Genomic DNA, 25,845 nt, shown 5'->3' with positions numbered 1-25,845 from the left:
GACAGATACATTGATAGGAAAGTTTAGAGGGTACTAGACCAAGGGGGACCCGTTGGGTCCTGTCCCCTCAATGCGCGGTTGCGGGGGGGGGGGGGGGGGGGGGGGGGAGCTGCGGCGTCACAGTTGGTCTAAGATCCTGTTTCTGTGCTGTATGACTATGATTCTAAGAGTGTAATAAAATGTCCTACATTATATAACTACACATTTATGAACTAGATATATTTTGGCAAAAAGTATCGCAGGCTTATTCCATGAATCATAAATCAACCTTGGTAAGTTCTGTTCTCAGAGCAGTATCATATAAAATTGCTTCTGAACTTATTACAAATGATAAAAATCTCTAGTATTCGTTGAAGATGTACTATTTAACAAAATATCATCATACTAATTAAGCCACCGAATTATATATTGCCTCAATTTCCTTCTCCGATTTCTTGTTATGCAAAACAAATGATATTAAATAGAATTTAACATTTCATTTACCACATTGGCAATAATTGTGCATAACATATTACTAAAGATTGACAGGATAGATGGTTAATAGATGGAAGGATAGAGGTCTTGTTTTCTGAAGTGAATGAATGAAAATATTCTTTGTTAGATTTAAAACCGTCAAATAGATTTATATCTCCAAATAGATAACTACTGCACTTGATTGAATGACCCTCCCTGGATATAGTGCTCCTCATAGGTCACTTAAATTGAAAAATCTGTTCAGTCATCGCCACATTACCTTGGACACGAAACCTCAAGACAGTAACTCTCGCTGATTTCTCATAATCACCATTTCGCTGATGTAATCTCTAAAAGCCATGATCCATTTGATTAGATCATATATATTTCTATTATTATTGAAGACAATATTGCTAAGTGGGTGAGTTCTAGTGTGAAGCATAAACATAATCTCTCTTTGTGCTGTAAATTTCAACGTAAAATTGGACCTTTTATATAATAGATTTCACACAAAAAAATGTATTCCAACATTTCCCAACTTCAGTTTAATTTAACAAGTAAAGGTAATCTCCATTTATCAAAATGTATCAAATTAAGATGCTAGCCAGAATTTCTCAGAATACAATAAGCAAAGACTGCATGTTTGTATTTTATAGCATATAAAAATTACCACATAGCCACTGCATGACTGTTTTCAGGGAAATCAAAAGGATTAATGTATTCTTTATTATAATGTACTTGGGAAAAGTGCACTGAAACAATTCTTTATTATAATTGTATTACAAAATAAAGGTGCTGCAGTTGTAATAAATGGAAATCCATCTTAAAAGCACTAAAGTACGATGTAAATGCATTTAATTAGTGCTGTCTGGATATCTATCCTCCGAATAACATGAGGTAGCAGATATGCACAACATCACCATAATTGGTAACAATATTATTGCATGTCTCATACTCCAGCTTTGCAATCCAATCCTTTTTGAAATGAATAGAGGAGAGCAGTGTGGGAACAGCAAGAGGTAATCTTTAAAGTGAGGTGCTCACCAGATCAATCTACAGAAATGGAGTGCATGCTTGCAAATAATAAAAACAGCGCACAATCGACAGAGTTAAATGATCCCAAGATCAATGTATCCGCCGTCCTTTCACTTCTAATTAAAAATGGTGATGAACATTAAAACAATGGGAGAAGGCTTCAAAAATACCCCCATTTTCTTTGAAGATAAAGCACAAATCCAAGTAAAGAGTGAAACATTCCTAACCATGTTCTGTCAGCAGCCTCACTTCTTCTCAAGCCATCACAGAAGCCAGTCTTAAATCATTTCAATTCTTGTCAAGTAAGAACAAGTAGTAGCTGGGAGCAAAGGTTACAGCAAAGGATATAAGATTAGACAAAATCAGAGTCCACCAAATTTTGCTGATAGCTCAATTTTGTGAAAATAATACTATTTTTATGTTTGATTTGAGAAAAAAACATAAATAAACAACAAGACCGGCATTGAATTTCTAATTTACTATGATCTACAGGAAAAAAGAGTGACAAAAAGAGTTAATAAAACAATGTTTTGTTATTAAATTGTTATTGAAAAATTATAGATTTTGAGAGCAATTGTTAATGTAAGCGGTATCACAGTATTTTTACATTGGGAACACATGGGTAGCATGGGCCAAATCAGATTTTGGACACTAGTAGGCCACACAAAGGCAAAGCTTGACCAAAGGGCTTGGAGGATTCCAGAATCAAACCTGAAAAGGTGGATTGAAAAGTTACTTGCTCTTCTGAAATCAGTAAAATATGAAGCAATAAATTGTTGCAAAACAACATGGCCTTTTAAAAGCACACAAATGTAATTGTAAAATGTATTCATACTAAGCTACTTTAGCCCCTGTCCTACTGTACGAGGTAATTCACGAGTTCTCCTGAGTTTTCCCCTGATTTGAACTTGGAGAATGTCCGTAGCGGGTCCGTAGGAGTTTGTGGATGTCTTGTAGCGGCTCGTAATGCTAACGGTAGGCACTCGGGACATCTGGTAACTCGTGACGTTTTTTCATCCCTGCAAATAATGTCCACGAGTAAAAAAATACTCGTGATGAAATTTTAAAAAACTTTTTATACCTACCATTAGCATTACGAGCCACTACGAGACATCCACGAACTCCTACGGACCCGCTGCGGACATTCTCCAAGTTCGAATCAGGGGAAAGCGCGGGAGAACTCGTGAATTACCTCGTACAGTGGGACAGGAGTTTTAGCTGGCCTGCAACCAGTATTACTGCTGACTAGACAGGTATTTCTGATGAAATAATCTGCTAAGTCTATGCACAAATGGTCATATCGTTACACACCCCATTTCTTTCTGTGTTCAATTTCCATGGACAGTTTAACAAATAACAGACTACACATTGTCTTATCTGCTTTACTTACAAATTCACTCTCTGCTTAATGCTCAGAGCAGTACAACACAAAATGGGCCAGCATCAACATGTCGAGCATGCTCATTTACTTATGAACAAATACTAAAAACATAATCAGCATTATGGATAGTTACAGAACTAGTATCTTAAAGCTGGTTAGAGTTAGGTGCATCTCTTGATATATTTCACAGTACCAGTTCCATTCTTTTCCCCTGCTCATCTTAACACTTCTCTTAACATTAAACAAGAGAAAATAATGAATGCAATTTTGCTTTTCATGGCCTCAAAAAATAATTTAATATCATTGGAAAATGTTTCCTGAAATATCCCTCATCTTCAGAGATAATCAAATTATACTTCTATATATCTATAAACATGGCTATTTAACCCTAGTTGACTGTCCTCGACAAAATTCACTCTCAGCTGTCCAAATTAACAACCTTCATTTCTGACATTTAAGATGACAGAAATGTCCTAAATGAATGCCAATGTTAAAGGTGGAAAGAGTTTGACATTTTAAATACATGTGCAATAAATGCTACTGAAGTCTTGCAATATTTATACAGTGGCCTCTTGAATTCTGTTTATAAATTGGAATACAAAGTGTTGACAGCACCTTGCAAATTAAAGAGGCAGATTATACATGAATTTATACCACAGAAGAATCACTGCAATTCCAAATAAATCAGCTCACCTGGGATGACAAAAAAAATAAATGAACCAGAATGAACTGGAAATTCAAATATGCATGTTAATGTTTGACTACAATTTTAGGAGTTTGACAACATACAGACCTGGATCCATTGAGGAAACATTCTAAATGCATCCTGAAAATATTGGCATGTAGAATAATAAATAACTAGTTGAGTTCTTAATCAAAAAGGTTCATTTAAAGGAAAATAAGTTAGAGAAATTGACATATTTAATCAAAATATGGTAGACATACTCTGAACCATTTAAATGCAGCATTAATACCACAAAGCAGTTAAACTACTGAAAAAGAGGCATACTGAAGACAGGAAAGCTGAGATGTCAACACAGCAATGTGCATAAGTCAAATACTTCTCAGAAATCACCCTGAAAATAAAAAGTGTAATATGTAATTAATTGAGAATCATTCGTTGTTATTGTTGTTTATGAACTGGCTTGGCTTTTGATCATCCTAGAAAATGACCAGTTATAAACTTCTGGGGTAACAAAACTTAGATTTTCAGTGATTGATAAATAATTAAATTTTAAACAAAAGAGAAATCGTCGATAGCATTTTTCAATTGGTGTTAAAATTAATTTTGAGAGATTGAAGAAAAAAAATTACAGTTAATGAGAAGAAGTAATTGCACCTCCTTATTTTTATCCCACCTTTTTGTATTTTTAAGAAAGAATTTCTAAAATTTTGTACATACGTTGGCCTCCTTAAATTGCTCAACATTAACCATTCATGGTGTCCACAGGGGAGAACATGATTTTACAACATTGCTAGTATAAATGTCAATGGTAAATTAAAATCTTTTACTTCCATATTTAATATTTATTTGAAGGCAACTCAGGTGTTGACTTTGCCACTTTTTGCAAAATTGGTTGCCTTTTGACAACATTTAAGAGTATATAATAGAAGGAAACACGACCTCTGACGCAAGCAGCTTTGAAAGGACTGCTAATTGCCTTAATGTTCTAGAAATCCCTCTCTAAACTTCTTCACCTCTCTCACATCTTTGACGATACTTATTAAAAATCTACCTCTTAAATCAAGCTTTCAGCTAAAACAATATAACAAGTAGTAATTAGGCAGAGGAGATACTTTGGGTTGAATTAGGAAACCTAAAATAATTTAAAGCTTTGTGTTAGTTGATCTTATGCTCCTGAGAGGCATCAGTGAAATGGATCAATGCGTACATTCAGAAAGTGGCCAAGTATGCAACAAAAATTACAAACTTTGTGGAAAATGGCAGTTACCAGTAAGTGCTGGGATTATTTCATTTTAATATTTTTATTTTAGCATTTTATTATGTTTTTAAATCTGTAATCTTTTCAGATGCCTCTCATTATTCAACATCAGTCTGCTGCCGAAGAGAGTTAAGGTGCTCCAAGGCAGGATCTGAATGGTACACCTGAGACCCATTTGCCCCTGGAGTCAACACCATCAGCTGAAGACAAGATTGTTTGGCCTTTCACATCTAGAAACAACAACTGTTGCACAGTGGTAGAGTTGGTGCCTCACAGTGTCAGAGAACAAGGTTCAATCCTGACTAAGGATACAGTCTGTACGGAGTTTGAATGTTCTCCCTGTGACCGCGTACATTATCTCTAGGTGCTCCAGTTTCCTACCACAGAGGCATACAGGAAGTAGGTTAATTGGCTTCTGTAAGTCGTTCTACTTGTTCTGTTAATATTGACTAAATTAGAGTTATTATAAAAAATGGAGGATCATTGCATTTGCAGGGCCTGCTTGGTCTCTGTCTGTGAAAAGCTACAGGCTATGAGTTGGCGCCAGCTAGTCTGAACCCTAGATTGATATGCAGGATGGGGAAAGATCCAGATGTCCTCTCCATTGTTAAAATGTATGAGGACTTTGCAGAAGAGCTCAAAGGTGTTGCAAATGCATTATCAGGATTGGCTCGCTGCAGAAAGATTGTAAATACTGTTAATAATGTTGCAAGGTGTTTGTTACTGTTTGATGATTGGCTGAAGTGTGAAGCCTTGTTTGAATTGTTTATACTCCCTGAAAGAATGTTGCATTACTTGATTAACTGACTTCATTCCAGAAGCTTCTGTAGAAACATTGTAATGGGATGCTTTGTAATTGGGTTGGGGAACTGTCAATAACACTTTGATGTAATCGATATCTGTGATTGGTTTACAAAAAAGCTGGAGAAACTCAGCGGGTGCAGCAGCATCTATGGAGCGAAGGAAATAGGCAACGTTTCGGGCCGAAACCCTTCTTCAGAAGAAACGAAGGGTTTCGGCCCGAAACGTTGCCTATTTCCTTCGCTCCATAGATGCTGCTGCACCCGCTGAGTTTCTCCAGCTTTTTTGTGTACCTTCGATTTTCCAGCATCTGCAGTTCCTTCTTAAAAACTCTGTGATTGGTTTGTTGGGGCTATCACCCCCATGTAGTTCTGCCCCGCAGGGTCCGATAACCTATAAAAAGTGATCCCCACTAGGATCGTTGTCGATCTTCTGGAGGGGCGCTTGGGACTGCTTAACCTTTTGGAGGTGTCTGCTTGCACGAGGCAGAAGTGCTTGGACAGCAGAGACAAGGATCGAACCTGTGGTGGTTAGGTAGGGAGTTCGTTATTGTTTCATAAAATAAAGTTTAGTGGTCCAGTGCTTGACTCAGTGTTTTACTGAACTAGACTAAGAGGGGTTAGCCCTAGGAGCTTATTTACAGTTCTATTTGATCTTATTTGATTGTGCATGTCAGGTTGATTGCATTAGTTGAAACAGGGCAGACCATGTGAAGGTTGCAATCTCCCACCCTTGGGAAGAGCTTGTTTCCACGCTGTATCTCTAAAGTCGAAAGTAAAGTCTAAAGCATGCGCTGCAAGAACTTTGTTCGGATTTATGTTAAACGCCATGTAGCTTTGGTAGAACATTACTGTGCGAAATGTGAATTATAACTTTCATTCTAAACCACAGAACATCTTTAGAGTAGTTAGAGAACCGATGCCAGAGACGCGGGACTGGGAGAAAATGACAATACTCGTTTATTTATCCTTCCATTGGATCTGGAGGATTTTGTGAAAGCAGCATGCTTTGAGGAGCCTGCTGCAGGTAGTGTAGATTTTAGAAGTAAATGGCAGGACAAGTATATGGCAGACCTTCGATTTAAAGGACAATACACTTTGCTCATGAGAGTGCCAGCAATGATTTCAGCATCGGCTTTCTGTTCCAACATGCAATTGGTCCTTTTAGCAATAAAGACTGTGCACTTTTTCCCTAAAGAGGAGGGACATTAATGAAAATAGTAAAAGAGAGACAATAGTAAAAAATAACACGTGGTTATACAGGGCTCTCGCTTAACTTTTTTCCCCTGTTGCTAGCCGGGCAACCTAGGCAGCTTTTTAGGTTGCCAAATGACAGTTTAGATGGTCATTTAAGACGGCTTGTATGACATATGCGATAATGTGCTTGGACGAAGTGCGTAGTTACGAGTCAGAATTATGGTCAATGAAGCATTCACGTATTATTTCTATATCAAATTAAGTCACAAACTAAACATATTCACCAATCAAGACATACATGATATATACCACAATGACATGCAGCAAAATTACAATACAGTATCTCATCTCCTTTTACACGTTACAATGAATGCAATTTCTATTATTTCTTTCCACTTCCAAACAAAATTCTGGTTGGATTATTCAGTGTATGATCAACCTCAGTGAGACCAAGTGCAGGCTTGGCGATCGCTTCGCACAACACCTACACTCAGTTCGCAATAACCAACCTGATCTCCCAGTGGCTCAGCACTTCAACTCCCCCTCCCATTCCGAATCCGACCTTTCTGTCCTGGGCCTCCTCCATGGCCAGAGTGAGGCCCACCGCAAATTGGAGGAACAGCACCTCATATTTGCTTGGGTAGCTTACACCCCAGCGGTATGAACATTGGCTTCTCCAATTTCAGGTAGTCCTTGCTTTCTCCCTCCTTCCCCTCCCATTCCCAGCTCTCCTACAGCCTACTCTCTCCGCCTCTTCCTTTCTTTTTCCCGCCCCCCCCCCCCCCTCCCCCACCCCCCCCCCCCCCGCCGACATCAGTCTGAAGAAGGGTCTCAACCCGAAACATCGCTATTCCTTCGCTCCATAGATACTGCCTCACCCGCTGATTTTATTCCAGCTTTATCTAGAAACGGGATCCCACCACTGGCCACATTTTCCCATCTCCTCCTCTGTCGGCTTTCCGCAGAGACCGCTCCTTCCGTAACTCCCTGGTCATTTCGTCCCTTCCCACCCAAACCACCCCCTCCCCTGGCACTTTACCTTGCAACCGCAGGAAATGCTACACTTGTCTCTTTACCTCCCCCCTTGACTCCATTCAAGGACCCAAGCCATCTTTCCATGTGCGGCAGAGGTTCACGTGCACCTCCTCCAACCTCATCTATTGCATCCGCTGCTCTAGGTGTCAGCTGCTCTACATCGGTGAGACCAAGCGTAGGCTTGGCGATCGCTTTGCCCAATACCTCCGCTCGGTTCGTAATAACCAACCTGATCTCCCGGTGGCTCAGCACTTCAACTGCCCCTCCCATTCCTAATCCGACTTTTCTGTCCTGGGCCTCCTCCATGGCCAGAGTGAGGCCCACCGTAAATTGGAGGAGCAGCACCTCATATTTTGCTTGGGCAGTTTACACCCCAGCGGTATGAAAATTGACCTCCAATTTCAGGTATTCCCTGCTTTTGCCTCCGCTTCCCAGCTCTGTCTCCGCATCTTCCTTTCTCCTTCCCACCCCCTGCACCCTCACATCAGTCTGAAGAAGGGTCTCGACCTAAAACGTCGCCTATTTCCTTCGCTCCATAGATGCTGCCTCACCTGCTGAGTTTCTCCAACATTTTTGTCTCCCCATTCACACAAGTTCTGTTATCCCACTTTCCTCACCCACTCACTATACATTAGGGGCAATTTTACAGAGACAAGTTAACCGATAAAGCCAATGTATCTTTGGGATGTAGGAGGAAACCTACATGCTTGCAGGGAGAATGTGCAAATTCAACACATAGTGCCCAAGGACAGGATCGAACACAGATCCCTGGCGTGTGAGGCAGTAAGTTCACCAGCTGTGCCACTATATATTATTTTCCAAATCACAACAAATTATACGTTGATAACTTTGGTTACTAAAAAAAAAAGAAACTATCCATTTTCAGTCTTATATCTCTAAGTGATGCTTTGTTGCCCTTTACAGCTACTGTATGTTTTAATTCAGTTCAAGACTATGGGACAGTACATTGGCCATAAGGTTGCTGCCTAAAATTGCCAGAGACCCGGAATTGATCCTGAATATGGGTGCTGTCTGTATGGAGTTTGCTCCTTTTCCCTTTGATCGCATGGGTTTTCTCTAGGTGCTCTTGATTCCTTCCACATTCCAAAGGTGTGCAGGACTTTTTCAGACCCAACCCGAAACATAATATTTTCCTTTTGTCCAGAGATTCTGTCTGACCTGTTGAGTTACTCCAGCTTTTTGTATCTATCTTCAGTTTAAACCTGCATCTGCAGTTCTTTCCTACACACACGATACTATACGATAGAACTTTATTAATCCCAGGAGGGAAATTGTGTGCTTGTGTGTATAGTTATATATTCATATATAAATATACACTATGTTTTCTCGTTTATAACATTGTTTACAGAGTACTATGTTTACATATTCTGTTGTGCTGCTGCAAGTAAGGATTTCATTGGGACATGAGAGAATAAAACACTCTTGACTCTTGACTTACGTCGCCAATGTGTGGGATAGAACTAGTGTACGGGTGATCGGTGGTCGGCGTGGACTCGGTGGGCCGAAGGGCCTGTTTCCACGCTGTATGTTTAAAGTAAACTAAAACACTAAAACCAGAGGAAATCTAAAGAAGGGTCTCTACCCGAAACGTCACCCAATTTCTTCTATCCAGAGATGCTGGCTGCTCCATGGAGTTCCGCCGCACAATTAAAGCATGGAATAGTCTTCACCCTAGCATAGTTACCCAACCAGACGCAACTAAACTTAAGGTAGCACTTTTTTTCCCCAAGAACCCTTTTTTGTTTAGGTCCAAGTCAAGAGTCAAGAGAGTTTTATTGTCATGTGTCCCAGATAGGACAATGAAATTCTTGCTTGCTGCAGCACAACAGAATATGTAAACATAATACAGAACGGGAGATAAAAGTTCACTGTCTATATACCATAGACCATATATATGCACAATAAATAAACAGATAAAATGCAATAGGCTGTTATTTTTTATCAGCTTTTTTTATAAACAGTTTTTATCCACGAGTAGTTGCTCTACTCAACAGCAAAAAATCTGTAGCCTCCTTTTGATCTGGTATTTTGTTGGTTCACATGCTTGATCAATGGTGTTTTATCATTAATGTTTTATTATTATTAATGTTTAGTGTCTTCTGAGTCATTCATAACTGTCACTGTATGTCATGTTGTTACTTGTGGGTGGAGCACCAAGGCAAATTCCTTGTATGTGAATACTTGGCCAATAAACTTACTTACTTTCTTATTCAGAGTTTGGTGGTAGTGTTTAAATTCTATTTACATTCCATTTCAAATATATTTGGAGGACCAGGAAACCAAGAGGCAAGAGTTACTCCAGGGAGTTACTCCAGCTCCAGCGAGTGATTCTGCGTTGGTTTTCAGCGGTCGCAGCGAGTGGACAGCAATGGCAGCCAGATCTCCCATCATGCAAAGGGAGGGAGAGCTGCAAATTGCCGATGATGTGCTGGCCAAAGATCCTCGCTATAGGATCTTTGGTGCTAGCCGTGGTTGTGCGCATGTGTAAGGCGGCCGGCTGTGCTGGCGGACGAGGAGCGGGCGGAGACCCGAGACACGGACAACGGGCAGAGACCCGAGACATGGACACGGATAGCGGGCGGAGACGGAGAGTGACAGAGAGAGAGAGAAAGATAGAGAGGGGGCCCGCTCAGAATTAAATGATAGGTGTCCCGGGTGCTTGCCAAGCAATGGCATGACTTTTAGGTTGCCCGGAGGGACTGTGGGTTGCCATTGGCAACCGGGCAACCACTAATTTCGTGCCCTGTTATATCTCTTATGCAGCTGATGGTGCTTTAGCATTTAATACATCAGCAAGTCATGAGACCTTTGAGACTAAAAACCTTCTTCTCGATGCTCATTCTAACATAGCCGGTTCAATCTCAAATATACTTAATTTGAGCTAGTCATGCATTACTAGATAAGTTAAAACAACAGACACTAAAAATTAAGCTCCTGTCAATCTTTTAGGTGAAAAAATGAAAACATATCATGCAATTACATAATAAATTATCGGGGAAGTCACATGAAATATTGAATGAGCATCGGATATTGAAATGTAAAAAATAACCGGTAAAATTTACATCTCTGCCTTGCAAAGAACATTTCTAAATGCGGGGGATACAATTATGAACTATTACTTCAATTAAACTCAATCGCATGCCCTCAAGCCATTAAGTCATTTCTAGTTTATTATTTGTGCATAATTTCAAAAACAATATAATTGAAGATACAGAGTTTACAGGAAATCTTAGTCGTATCAGTCTTAATATAACATGAAGGTAGACACTCCAAAATGCTGGAGTAACTCAGCGGGACAGGCAACATCTCTGGAGAGAAGAAATCTTCGATTTAAACAAGCATATTTTGTGTCTACCTTCGAATTAAACCAGCATCTGCAGTTCTTTCCTATTCAATATAACATGAACTAAACAAAGTATTGTCATGGGACAATGCAGGATTTATTTTTTGAAGTTTGTAATTATCAGATATATAATTTTAAAAGATAAGTCAAATTGTGGTATCATTTATTCAAAAATTTCACTGCAAAATGTGTTAATCAGATGTTAATTGGTAAACTGTTTATTGATAATTTACTGGCATTTAAAAGTATTTTTTTTAAATAAGTATTATATATATTTAAAATGAGCTATTCTAAGACTTTTCATTCTCTCTTTACATTACGGCAATTCACTGCTAGATACAGTGCATTCAGAAAGTATTCAGACCCCTTCACCTTTTCCACATTTTGTTACATTCCAGCCTTATTTTAATGGATAAAATTCATTTTTTTAATGATCAATCTACACCCAATACCCCAATATGAAGAAGTGAAAACAGGTGTTTAGAAATGTTTGCAAAGTAATTAAAATTAAATAACTGAAATATCACACTGACATAAATATTCAGACCATTTACTCAGTGCTTTGTTAAGGCACCTTTGGGAGCAATAACAGCCTCGTCTTCTTGGGTATGATGCTACATGATTGGCACACCTGTATTTGGATAATATCTCTCATTCTTCTCTGCAGATCCTCTCAAGCTCTGTCAGATTGGATGGGGCGCATTGATGCTCAGCTATTTTCAGGTCCCTCCAGGGATGTCGATCGGGTTCAAGTCCGGGCTCTGGCTGGGCCACTCAAGGACATTCACATACTTGTCACCAAGCCACTCCTGCGTTGTCTTAGCTGTGTGCTTAGGGTCGTTGTCGTGTTGGAAGGTGAACTTCTACCCCAGTCTGAGGTCCAGAACGCTCTGGAGCAGGTTTCATCAAGGATCTCTCTGTACCTTGCTCCGTTCATCTTTCCCTCGATCCTGACTTGTCGCCCAGTTCCTGCCGCTGAAAAACATCCCCACAGCATGATACTGCCACCACCATGCTTCACCGTAGGTATGGTATTGCCAGGTGATGAGCAGTGCCTGGTTTCCTGCAGACATGACACTTGGCATTCAGGCCAAAGAGTTCAATCTTGGTTTCACCAGACCAGAGAATCTTGTTTCTCATACCTTTTGGAAAACTCCAAGCGGGCTGTCATATGCCTTTTACTGAGGAGTGGCTTCTGTCTGGCCACTCTACCAAAAAGGCCTGATTGGTGGAGTGCTGCAGATATAGTTGTCCTTCTCCGAAGGTTCTCCCATCTCCACAGAGGAACTCTGGAGCTCTGTCGGAGTGACCATCAGGTTCTTGGTCACCTCCCTGGCCAAGGCCCTTTTCCCCCGATTGCTCAGTTTGGCCGGGCTGCCAGCTCTATGAAGAGTCCTGGTGGTTCCAAAGTTCTTCCATTTAAGAATGACGGAGGCCACTGTGCTCTTCGGGACCTGCAATGCTGCAGAAATTGTTTTATACCCTTCCCCAGATCTGTGTCTCGACACAATCCTGTCTCGGATGTCTATGGAAAATTCCTTCGGCTTCATGGCTTGGTTTTTGCTCTGACATGCACTGTCAACTGTGGGACCTTATATAGACAGGTGTGTGCCTTTCCCAATCATGTCCAATCAATTTAATTTATCACTGGTGGACTTCAATCATGTTGTAGAAACATCTCAAGGATAATCAATGGAAACAGGATGAACCTAAGCTCAATTTTGAGTGTCATAGAAAAGGGTCTGAATACTTATGTAAATGTGATATTTCAGTTATTTCTTTTTAATTACTTTGCAAAAACCTCTAAACACCTGTTTTCGCTTCTTTATTCTGGGGTAGTGTGTAGATTGATGATAAAAAAAAATAATTTAACCATTTTAAAATAAGGATGCAACGTAACAAAAATGTAGAAAAAATGAAGGGGTCTGAATACTTTCTGCATGCACTGTACTTCTAACAGTCTGATTCATAGTGGGAACACATCATTTTGCAAGCGAACAGTTATTGAGGCAAAGAGTCATATGGCACAGATTCAACTAGAACCCGCCTACCACCAAGCACCCTTAATGCCTTCCCATCAATTCCACCCCCAACAATTTTACCATTCACATACACACTTTAAGAATTTACAGTGGCCAATTAACCCATATCTTTGAATATGGAAGGAAACTGGAGCTCCTGAAAAAACCCCACGCAGTCTTAGAAACATAGAAAAATAGGTGCAGGAGTAGGTCATTCGGCCCTTCGAGCCAGCACTGTCATTCAATATGATCATGGCTGATCATCTAAAATCAGTAACCCATTCCTGCTTTTTCCCCATATCCCTTGATTACTTTAGCCCTAAGAGCTAAATTAACTCTCTCTTGAAATCCAGTGAATTGGCCTCGACTGTCCTCTGTGGCAGAGAATTCCACAGATTCACACTCTCTGGGTGAAGAAGTTTTTCCTCATCTCAGTCCTAAACGGCCTACCCTTATTCTTAAACTGTGACCCCCTTGTTCTGGACTTCCCCAACATCGGGAACATTTTTCCTGCATCCAGCCTGTCCAATCCTTTACGAATTTTACATGTTTCTGGAAGTCACAAGGAAATGAGCAAACTCCACACCTATAGTAGATTAATTGAATTGAACCCGAGTTGCTGGAGCTTTAAGCTGTTTCATTGTGTCACCCTGCTTTACAACACAGAGGCACTCTTCTAAATACTAAGCCACAATTAATGTATTAAATGTTCAAATTAAGTCATGCGTGGCAGCAAAGGATTGTAATGTAGCAGGGAAATGCCACTTAAAACAGATGAGTGGGAATAGATGAAAAGATTATTCAACAGCCAGGAGGTTAACACATTCGAAAAAGATGAAAAATAACACCGAAAATAGAACCTGACTTGCCAATCCAAAAAGATAAACACAAAATGCTGGAGTAACTCAGCGGGACAGGCAACATCTCTGGAGAAAAGGAATGGATAAACAAAGCCCGACAGGTTTCGGACCGAAACATTGCTCCATAGATGCTGCTGCACCCGCTGAGTTTCTCCAGCATTTTTATGAACCTGATTACAGGTTTGATTCAGGGGAGGTATATATTCTGATAAAACATTTGGGTTCCAGTTAACCTGCATCATTCACTGTCATGCAGGCCTAGCTCAATAATAAATATACTAGTCAGGATGATTTGCTTACTAAGAAAATAAATGTCCAGTGTTGAGAGTTTCAGGTGCACTTGTTTGGGTGTTTCTCCATTACAGTTTATTAGTGTGCTTGAAAATCAAAAAGCTGCTAATGTTGGAAATATGAAATAAAAACAGTAAACGTTGGTAATACCTGGCAGGTCAGAGGTATTTCAATTCACTGTAGTCTTGTCTGATAATTTTCAAACTTTCCTCTTTGCAGATTGTAATTACACCCAAAACAGTTCAATCATAACTCACAAAAAAAATAATTTATAGTATCAAAGAGGAGCATTCAATAAACCTTCCACTCAAGTAACTTGTGGCATAAAGATCTTTTAAGATAAGGTCTGATTCTGCATTTAATCTTGCTTTCAGTCAACATCAAGAGAAAAAATGATAAATACTCCATCTCGTCCAGATCATTTAAAGGAAATAAGATTAATAAAATTACAGGGAAGTGAAAATAAGCTGGATCAACGAGTGTTACTTGAAATTGAAATAGCTCCGAAAACTACCTACCATCATACTATCATACATATTACGTTTGACTCCTCCCATTTCCTCCAAACACAAGGCGTAGCTATGGGCACACGCATGGGCCCCAGCTACGCCTGCCTCTTTGTCGGGTACGTTGAACAATCCTTGTTCAATACGTACCAGGGCCCCATCCCCGACTTCTACCTCCGTTACATTGACGACTGCTTTGGGGCCACCTCCTGCACCCACACACAACTGACTGACTTCATCCACTTCACCACCAACTTCCATCCGGCACTCCAATACACCTGGACCATTTCCGACACTTCCCTACCATTCCTTGACCTCACCATCTCCATCGCAGGGGACAGACTTCTGACCGACATACACTACAAACCAACTGACTCACATGGCTATCTGGACTACACGTCTTCCCACCCTGCCCCCTGTAAAGACTCCATCCCCTACTCCCAATTCCTCCGTCTACGCCGCATCTGTTCCCAGGATGAGACGTTCCACACCAGGGCATCGGAAATGTCCTCGTTCTTCAGGGAACGGGGATTCCCCTCCGCCACCATAGATGAGGCTCGCACCAGGGTCTCATCCATACCCCGCAACACTGCTCTCTCTCCCCATCCCCGCACTCGCAACAAGGGCAGAGTCCCTCTAGTCCTCACCTTTCACCCCACCAGCCGGCTAATACAACAAATAATCCTCCGCCATTTCCACCACCTCCAACGTGACCCCACCACTCGCCACATCTTCCCATCTCCCCCTATGTCTGCCTTCCGCAAAGACCGCTCCCTCCGCAACTCCCTTGTCAATTCTTCCCTTCCCTCCCGTACCACCGGAACAACACCGGAAATTGGAGGAACAGCACCTCATATTCCGCCTGGGTTGCTTGCGTCCGGATGGAATGAACGTTGAATTCTCCCAATTTTGCTAGCCCTTGCTGTCTCCTCCCCTTCCTTAACCCTCGAGCTGTCTCCTCCCATCCCCCCGCCCTCGGGCTCCTCCTCCTCCCTTTTTCCTTCCTTCTCCCCCCCCACCCCCCATCAGTCTGAAGAAGGGTTTCGGCCCGAAACGTCGCCTATTTCCTTCGCTCCATAGATGCTGCTGCACCCGCTGAGTTTCTCCAGCATTTTTGTGTACCTACCATCATACTTACTTCCCAACATAATAAGTAGTTATGTGTTAGATTTCCAATTTATTTCTCAATAGTATAATATCAATGTAGAAGGAAGTCATTCAGCCCACCAAATATGTGGGAGCACTCTTAGCATTCCCATTCTCATCATCTTTCATCCACATTTTCCTGTAACCTTTTCTCTGTCATGTGATGATCGACACCTCCACTGAATCTCCTGTTATCCATCCACGCCAGGGCCAATTTAGAGAATATGTTTTCACAACTGATTTTCCTACCTACCTTAATGTTATAGCAATTTATTTGCAACCATTACTCTGATACCTTCATCCAAGTACTAAAATTGCTAAAAAACTGAGGCCAAAGCCATTTGTGGTACTATTTATTACAACACTAGCAAGTTTGCGGATGACACAAAGCTGGGTGGCAGTGTGAACTGTGAAGAGGATGTTAGGAGGTTGCAGGGTGACGTGGACAGGTTGAGTGAGTGGGCAGATGTGTGGCAGATGCAGTATAATATAGATAAATGTGAGGTTATCCACTTTGGCAGCAAAAACAAGGGGGCAGATTATTATCTCAATGGGGTTAGGTTAGGTAAGGGGGAGGTGCAGTGAGACCTAGGCGTCCTTGTACACCGGTCACTGAAAGCTGGTTTACAGGTACAGCAGGCAGTGAAGAAAACTAATGGAATGTTGGCCTTCAAAACAAGAGGATTTCAGTATAGGAGTAAAGAGGTTCTTCTGCAGTTGTATAGGGCTTTGGTGAGACCACATCTGGCGTATTGTATACAGTTTTGGTCTCCTAATTTGAGGAAGGACATCCTTGTGATTGAGGCAGTGCAGCATAGGTTCACAAGATTGATCCCTGGGATGGCGGGACTATCATATGAGGAAAGATTGAAAAGACTAGGCTTGTATTCACTGGAGTTTAGAAGGATGAGGGCGGTTTTATAGAAACATATAAAATTATAAAAGGACTGGACAAGCTAAATGCAGGAAAAATGTTCCCAATGTTGGGCGAGTCCAGAACCAGGGGCCACAATAAAGGGGAGGTCATTTAAGACTGAGGTGAGAAAAACTTTTTCACCCAGAGAGTTATGAATTTATGGAATTCCCTGCCACAGAAGGCAGTGGAGGCCAAGTCACTGGATGGATTTAAGAGCGAGTTATATACTCTAGGGGCTAGTGGAATCAGGGATATGGGGAGAAGGCAGGCACGGGTTATTGATAGGGGACGATCAGCCATGATCACAATGAATGGCGATGCTGGCTCGATGGGCCGAATGGCCTCCTCCTGCACCTATTTTCTATGTTAACTTGCCAACCAGAAAAGTCCATTTACCTCTCCTCTATTTTTAAGGTTAGCCAGCCAAATTTCTATTCATCACAATATGCTACCTCCAACACCATCAGTTTTCAATTTTCACAATTACTTTTGATATTTTATCAAATGCTTCTAGAAATAGTATAGTAATCCATAGCGCATTACATCAAAAAGATCTCCAAAACAAAGATGGTTCAAAATATTCTCCCCACCATAATCAAGTCTTTTGTTCCTGCAAATTTTTACCTCAATGATCTTCGTTCCCATCCCTTAATCCCACTGGCCTACATTGATCTTCTTCCCATTATGTCGATTGTTTCCTCAAATTTCCTCCTCCTATGTCATGGTGTGATGTTGTGGTGGCAAAGATGACCAGACTGCTTGTGTTACATTTATGTATAAGTCCAGAAGCCTCCAGTTCGAAACACACATAGCACTTCTGGTGTCTTGCTGAAAACTAGTTCATTTAAAAAAATCTAGATATATTTGTTTTCCATGAATGAATCCATAAGAAGATAGCCTATGTCTTTTAATTTTTCCAATTTGAACCATTGTGTAATCTTCCTCCTTCTCTAATACTGATTCTGATTCCATAAGGGATTTGCTAGTATTTTTAAATTAAAATTCCTGAGATTATGATAGCTGTAGTGTACTGAATTTCAAACATCACATCATAGATCAGTAACAAAATAATTATTAAAAATCTGTTATTGATAATTCTGGAATTCAATGGATACTCTTACTCAACCTAAATGAGAATATCTGAATGGAACCACCAGGATTGGCTCAAATATTGTGAATGCATCTTTCTGGAATTAATTTCAACATTTTCTTAATCATCCCTTGAAATAGAGGATAAAGATTGAAAATGACTTGGGGACGATGTTGACAGCTTTGATAACCATGTTGCTCTAAGTAGTCTGGCAAAAGATGAGGAAATTAGATATAATTAACAATATACTGTATATGAAGTGTGATGAAATGTGACAAATAGAAAGAAACAGAGAACACTTTGAAATATGGAATGTTTAGAACAAGCTAGTCTAGTAGATTCGTGCAGGGCTATATGTCGTTGCCTTATTAATAATTTAGTTATTGGACTATATATAAAAGCTACTTTTGTTCTGAAAAGGAAAGGACAATTGAATCTGAAGATGAAATTTAAGCTTCAGATTTGTTTGATCACATTAAGCAAACAATGATGCTGATGATGATAGAGCAAACTGCAAAATTATAGTTTTGTGAAGCAAACATTCAATAGATGTAAACTGACAAGAAAAAGATCTTAGGCAGCAAAGCAGAAGAAACAGTTGAGGCATCTGAATACCGAATGCAAATCAATTCAATGGAAAGAAAAGTGAAAATAACTATGTCTTAGAACTAACTACAATGCACATTAAGAAAAGTATACTGCATTGATGCAGGGACATGTGAATGTAGAGCACATATGGGCTACCATCCAATCCACCCCCCCCCACCATCCCCCGCCCCCATCCCCGTCCCTCCCCAACCCCAAATTCAAGATACATACAGGTAACCTGATGGATGGAGAGACACAGATTTGATCTATAACATTTTGTATCCCTCCAAAAACTGCAATTTAAAATTCTGATGCATGTTTATGCTTAGCTGATGTTGTCAGATTTCGTTATAGCGATAGATTGGTTGAAGAGCTATTAAACCAGGGCAACACTAGATCAGAAGCGAGTCTCTCAACAAAATCTCCACCTGCATGGACAAATCTCAGGATCAAGTAGAAGAAAGCAATCTTTTCAACTGGCATTTCATTATTTGGCTAAACATTCACTCTGTACACTCCAGTGTAGCTTGATTGTACAGGGAGATACTAAGCTCCAAGTAACATCTATGGATTATTATACAACTATTTCTTCATCCTTCGAACTGTCAAGTAAACAGTATTATGTAACCTTTTCACTAGATATTTTTTCAGGATGCATTTGTTCCCCTGCACTGAAAGCCAATGCAACCTGCGATATAATGCTACACAGTGATTTAATAAATACTCCTCACAGAGAAGGAATTAATACTTCTGAATAGGGGATGTCATAAAAAAAAATATTAATGTATAAATTAATTTTAATGGTATGATATCCAGATAATAGCAAGAAACACAAAAAACTTCAGAAAGGGTTAAGACATTTTGGAGTTTCCTTTACAGTCACGCTACTTCTCTTCAAAGATTTTTTCTCCTTGCTTGGTATTTTTTGATTTTTTAATAGACTCATAGCACAGCAAGAAATACAAAAGACAATGTAGGATTGTTGAATGTATTGTGGCTCTTCTTTTAAAAATGCTCAAAAATTGCTGAGCTAGCCTGTTGAAGAAAATTGAAGCCAAATGTTTTTGATAGACAATAGACAATAATAGACAAGAGACAATAGGTGCAGGAGTAGGCCATTCGGCCCTTCAACGTGATCATGGCTGATCATCCACAATCGGTACCCCAATAATATGGATAGAGTTATGATCTTCAAAAAGAATCAATGTATTTCTAAAAGAGAAAGCACATTTAGTCGTATTGAATTTATGTAGGTAACCAACATGCCCCATATACCACAATGTTTTAGATCACATATTTGGTTTATGTCAGATTCTACATGCATCTGGGAACAAATATGCAAGAAATTCCAAGGTTTCCTGTGTATCTTTGGTGTCCCTAGACGCAGCTGCTCTCTACAGAGCATAAGGCTGGGGAGCTGATGTTCAGAATAGACTTCATGGTTTCATGTGTAGTAATTAGATTAATAGGCTTGTTTTATTGACTTTCAGTCTTTATTTGGTTCATGAACATCACCCATATGGGATTTCTGAGTTAATATCAGTCTGTATATGAACTATTATCACCCTACATTTATACACACGCACTATTCGTGTAGAAGATGTCAACTTAGCAAATTGATTTAATAATTGATTTTAGTGCTGGAAATGGCACATTTCATTTCAGCAGCAGCATGCAGAGTTACTTTCAGAAATCTGTCAAAATATGTTTTACACAATTTTTAAAAAACAAACATTTTATGGTGCTATTTTCAATGCAGTTAATTTCTTCAAAAAAAGAGTAAGTTGTACTACGTAAAAAAACTCAACTCATTCATTTCTTCATGTGCTAGTCATAGAGTCATAGAGTGATACAGTGTGGAAACAAGCCCCTCGGTACAACTCGCCCACACCGGCCAACAATGTCCCAGCTACCCTAATCCCACTTGCCTGCGCTTGGTCCATAACCCTCCAAACCTGTCCTATCCATGTACCTGTCCAACTGTTTCTTAAACGATGGGGTAGTCCTAGCCTCAACTACCTCCTCTGGCAGCTTGTTCCATACACCAACCACCCTCTGTGTGAAAAGGTTACCCCTCTGATTCCTATTAAATCTTTTCCCCTTCACCTTGAACCTATGTCTTCTGGTCCTCGATTCCCCTTCTCTGGGTAAAAGACTGTGCATCTACCCGATCTATTCCTCTCATGATTTTGTATACTTCGATAAGATCTCCCCTCATCCTCCTGCACTCCATGGAAGAGACCCAGCCTACTCAACCTCTCCCTTTCGCTCACACCCTCTAGTCCTGGCAACATCCTCGTAAATATTTTCTGAACCCTTTCAAGCTTGATAATATCTTTCCTATAACATGGTGCCCAGAACTGAACACAATAACCTAAATGCGGTCTCACCAATGTCTTATACAACTGCAACATGACCTCCCAAATTCTATACTCAATAATCTGACTGATGAAGGCCAAAGTGCCAAAAGCCGTTTTGGCCACCTTATCTACCTGTGACTCGACCTTCACGGAACCATGCACTTGTACTCCTAGATCCCTCTGCTCTACAACACCACCCAGAGGCCTACCATTCACTGTGTTGGTCCTGCCCTTGTCCGACGTCCCAAAATGCAACACCTCACACTTCTCTGTATTAAATTCTATCAACCATTCCACCTGGCCAATCGATCCAGATCCTGTTCCAATCGTTCACAACCACCTTCACTGTCTGCAAAACCACTAACTTTCGTATCATCAGCAAACTTGTTAATCTTGCCCTGTATTTCCTCATCCAAATCATTTATGTAGTTGACAAACAATAACGGGCCCAGCACCGAACCCTGTGGCATGCCAGTAGTCACAGGCCTCCATTCTGAGAAGCAACCTTCCACCATCACCCTCTGCTTCCTTCCATGGAGCCAATTTGCTATCCATTCAGCTATCTGTCCTTGGATCCCATTCAATCTAACCTTCCAGAGCAGCCTGCCATGCGGCACCTTGTCGAACGCCTTACTAAAGTCCATGTATACAACATCTACAGCTCTGCCTTCATCAACCTTTTTGCTCACGTCTTCAAAAAAATCAATCAGATTTGTGAGACGACCTCCCACGTACAAAACCATGCTGACTGTCCCTAATCAGCCCTTGCCCATGCTGACTGTCCCTAAGCAGCCCTGTATATCCTATCCCTCAGAATACTCTCCAGCAACGTACCAACGACAAATGTTAAGCTCCCCGACCTATAGTTCCCAGCATTTTCCCTGCAGCCCTTCTTGAAAAGAGGCACAACATTTGCCAGGTGGGAGAGAGAAAACGGGGAATTATAGACCAGTTAGCCTGACATCGGTGGTGAGGAAGGTGCTGGAGTCAATTATAAATGATGAAACAGCAGCACATTTGGATAGCAGTAACAGGATTGGTCTGGGTCAGCATGGATTTACGAAGGGGGAATCATGCTTGACTAATCTTCTGGAATTTTTTGACGATGTAACTAGGAAAATGGACACAGGAGAGCCAGTAGATGTAGTGTACGTGTACGTGGACTTTCAGAAAGGTCCCACATAGGAGATTAGTGGGCAAAATTAGAGCACATGGTATTGGGAGTAGGGTACCGACATGGATAGAAAATTGGTTGGCAGACAGGAAACAAAGAGTAGGGATTAACGGGTCCCTTTCAGAATGGCAGGTAGTGACTAGTGGGGTACTGCAACGCTCGGTGCTGGACTGCAGCTATTTACAATATACATTAATGATTTAGATGAAGGGATTCAAAGTAACATTAGCAAATTTGCAGATGACACAAAGCTGGGTGGCAGTGTGAACTGTGAGGTGGATGCTATTAGGATGCACGGTGACTTGGACAAGCTGGGTGAGTGGGCTGATGCATGGAAGATGCAGTTTAATGTGGATAAATGTGAGGTTATTCACATTGATGGCAAAAACAGGAAGGCAGATTATAATCTGAATGGTGTCAAATAGGGAAAAGGGGGAGTACAACGAGATCTGCGGGTATTTGTTCATCAGTCACTGAAAGAAAGGACAGCGGGCAGTGAAGAAAGCTAATGGCATGTTGGCCTTCATAACAAGAGGAGGTGAGTATAGGAGCAAAGAGGTCCTTCTGTAGTTGTACAGGGCCCTGGATGGACATTCTTGCTACTGAGGGAGTGCAGCGTAGGTTCATGAGGTTAATTCCTGGGATTGCGTGGCTGTCATATGTTGATAGAGTGGAATGACTGGGCTTGTATACACTGGAATTTAGAAGGATGAGAGATGAACCTATTGAAACATATAAGATTATTAAGGGATTGGACACGCTAGAGGCAGGAAACATGTTCCCGATGTTGGGGAGTCCAGAACAGGGGCCACAGTTTAAGAATAAGGGGTAGGCCGTTTAGAACGGAGATGAGGAAAAAACCTTTCACCCAGAGAGTTGTGAATCTGTGGAATGCTCTGCCTCAGAAGGCAGTGGAGGCCAATTCTCTGGATGTTTTCAAGAGAGAGTTAGATAGAGCTCTTAAAGATAGCGGAGTCAAGGGATATGGGGAGAAGGCAGTAACGGTGTACTAATTGTGGATGATCAGCCATGATCACATTGAATGGCGGTGCTGGCTTGAAGGGCCGAATGGTCTACTCCTGCACCTATTGTCTATTATTTATTCTGTGGCTATGACCTCTGGTCCTAGACTCACCCACTAGTGGAAACATCTTCTCCACATCCACTCTATCTCGGCCTTTCACAATTCGATAACTTTCAATGAGGTCCCCCCTCATTCGTCTAAACTCCAGCGAGTACAGGCCCAGTGCCGTCAAACGCTCATCATATGTTAACCCACTCATTCCTGGGATAATTCTCGTAAACCTCCTCTAGTCCCTCTCCAGTGCCAGCATATCCTTCCTCAGATATGGAGCCTAAATTCGCTCACAATGCTCCAAATGCAGCTTGACCAGCGCCTTATGAAGCCTCAGTATCACATCTCTATTTTTGTATTCTCGTCCTCTAAAAATAAATGCTAGCATTGTTTGCTTTCTAGATATTTAACTTGATGCACATCCTCTCATTGCCCTCCATGATTTAATCAATCATGGTGTAGAGCCTGGCTTCTAAGCTTGAACTTATTTTGCATACGGTAAATGAATAAACGGGAGCAGAGTGTTCTCGTTCTGGAATGTAGGCAACAAAAGTTGGACTTCAGTCTGAAGGAGGGCCTTGACCCAAAACATCACACATTCCTTCTCTCCAGAGATGCTGCCTGCTGTTACGCTAGCATTTTGTGCCTATCTTCGATTTAAACCAACATGTTCAGTTATTTCCTACACAAGGAAAAATATAGACCGGCTTGCCTGACCTCAGTGGTTGGTAAGATTTAAGGATGAGGTTTCCGAGCACTTAGAAACACATGGAAAGTCAGCATGGTTTTGTAAAGTGGAGAGTTTGCCTGACAAAATTTTTTGAATTCTTTGAGGAAGTAAATAGCAAGATAGATAAAGGAGAGGGACACAAAAAGCTGGAGTGACTCAGCAGGACAGGTGGCATCTCTGGAGAAAAGGAATGGGTGATGTTTCGCGTCGAGAGGAATCTCGATCCGAAACGTCACCCATTCCTTCTCTCCAGAAATGCTGCCCGTCACGCTGAGTTAATCCAGCTTTTTGTGTCTATCATTGGTTTAAACCCATATCTGCAGTTCCTCACGAAATGTAGATAAAGGAGAATCAGTGGATGTTGTTTACCTGTATTTTCAGAAGGCCTTTGATAAGGGCCGCCTGTGAGGCTGCATTAGAAGATGAGAGCCCACGGTATTAGACGAAAGATACTAGCATGGATGGATGGCAGAAGGCAGAGGGGGAATAAAAGTTTTTTTTCGGGTTGGCGGCCAGTGACAAGTGGTGTTCGTAGGGGTTGATGCTGGGGACGCTGCTCTTCATATTGTATATCAATGATTTGGATGATGGAATTGAAGGCTTTGAGGATGATACAAAGGTAGGTGGAGGGGCCGAAGGTGTAGAGAAAACAGGAACTCTGCAGAAGGACTTGAACAGGGCTTGGGAGAGTGGGCAAAGAAGTGGCAGATGGAATACAGTGTAACAAAATGTGCAATTATGCATTTTGGTAGTAGGACTACCATTTTCTAAATTGGGAAAGGATTCAGAAATCGGGGATGCAAAGGGCCTTGCGAATGCTGGTGCAGGATTCCCAAAAGGTTAATTTTCAAGTTCAATCGGTAGTAAGGAAGGCAAATGCAATGTTAGCATTTATTTCGAGAGGACTAGAATATGAAAACAGGGATGTACTTCTGAGGTTTTATAAGGTACAGGTGTAACCAAATTTGGAGTATTGTGAGCAGTTTTGGTCCCCATATCTCTGATGTGCTGGCATTGGAGGGGTTCAGGGGTTTCCAAGAATTATTCCTGCGATAATTGGATTAACGTATGATGAGCGTTTGAAGACAATATTCTTTAAGGCAATGATTGACAGATACTTAATTAGTAAGGGTGTCAAGGGTTACAGAGAGAAGGCAGTGGAATGGGGTTGAGAGGGTGACAGATCAGCAATGACAGAAGAGCGGAGGGGACGCGATGGGCCAAATGGCATAATTCTGCTCCGATGACATGAACTTATGAATCTTGTCATTAATTCCCTGTGGCAGACAGCAAAGAAACGTCTCTGTAATTATCGCAATCAGACACATTTGTTTTCTTAAAAGAACTAATTGGTTCAATGCCTGAGATCCCCTACCATTCTCTCTTATTTCCTGATTATGGATGACTTTTTCAAATTCTCAACAGGCTGGAGTAGCACTACGAATAAGTAATATGTTCTGACTAATCAAATAGGGAATGTATGTGTTATGAAATGGATTAAATACATAAAGGAAAAGAACTGCGAGTATATAGAAATCTGAAAAGTAGATATTTGTAAGAAGGAACTGCAGATGCTGGTTTAAACTGAAGATCGACACTAAAAGCTGGAGTAAATCAGTGGGACAGTCAGCATCTCTGGAGAGAAGGGATGGGTGATGTTTCAGGTCAAGACCCTTCTTCAGACTTTCGGGTCGAGTCTGAAGAAGGGTCTCAACTCGTTACTCTAGCTTTTTGTGTCTATCTGAAGAGGAGATACACTTGATTGCTCTTGTGCAGTAAAAGTCCCGACAAGAAATGCCACCTACCCATGTTCTCCAGAGATGCGGCGTGATGCACTGTTACTCCAGCACTTTGTGTCCTTTTACTATAATACTACGGTT

General features: G+C 41.0%; 1 protein-coding gene across 9 annotated transcripts in view; it reads right to left on the bottom strand.

The window, feature by feature from the left end:
- Positions 1 to 25,845, bottom strand: part of trappc9 (trafficking protein particle complex subunit 9) — a 575,858-nt gene that overhangs the window by 115,486 nt on the left and 434,527 nt on the right. The window lies entirely within an intron of this gene.

This window comes from Amblyraja radiata, chromosome 4 (genome assembly GCF_010909765.2).
Source record: "Amblyraja radiata isolate CabotCenter1 chromosome 4, sAmbRad1.1.pri, whole genome shotgun sequence".
In the NCBI taxonomy this organism is placed as follows: domain Eukaryota; kingdom Metazoa; phylum Chordata; class Chondrichthyes; order Rajiformes; family Rajidae; genus Amblyraja; species Amblyraja radiata.
The sequence above is the reverse complement of the archived record's forward strand: the minus strand, read 5'-3'. Positions and strand labels throughout refer to the sequence as shown.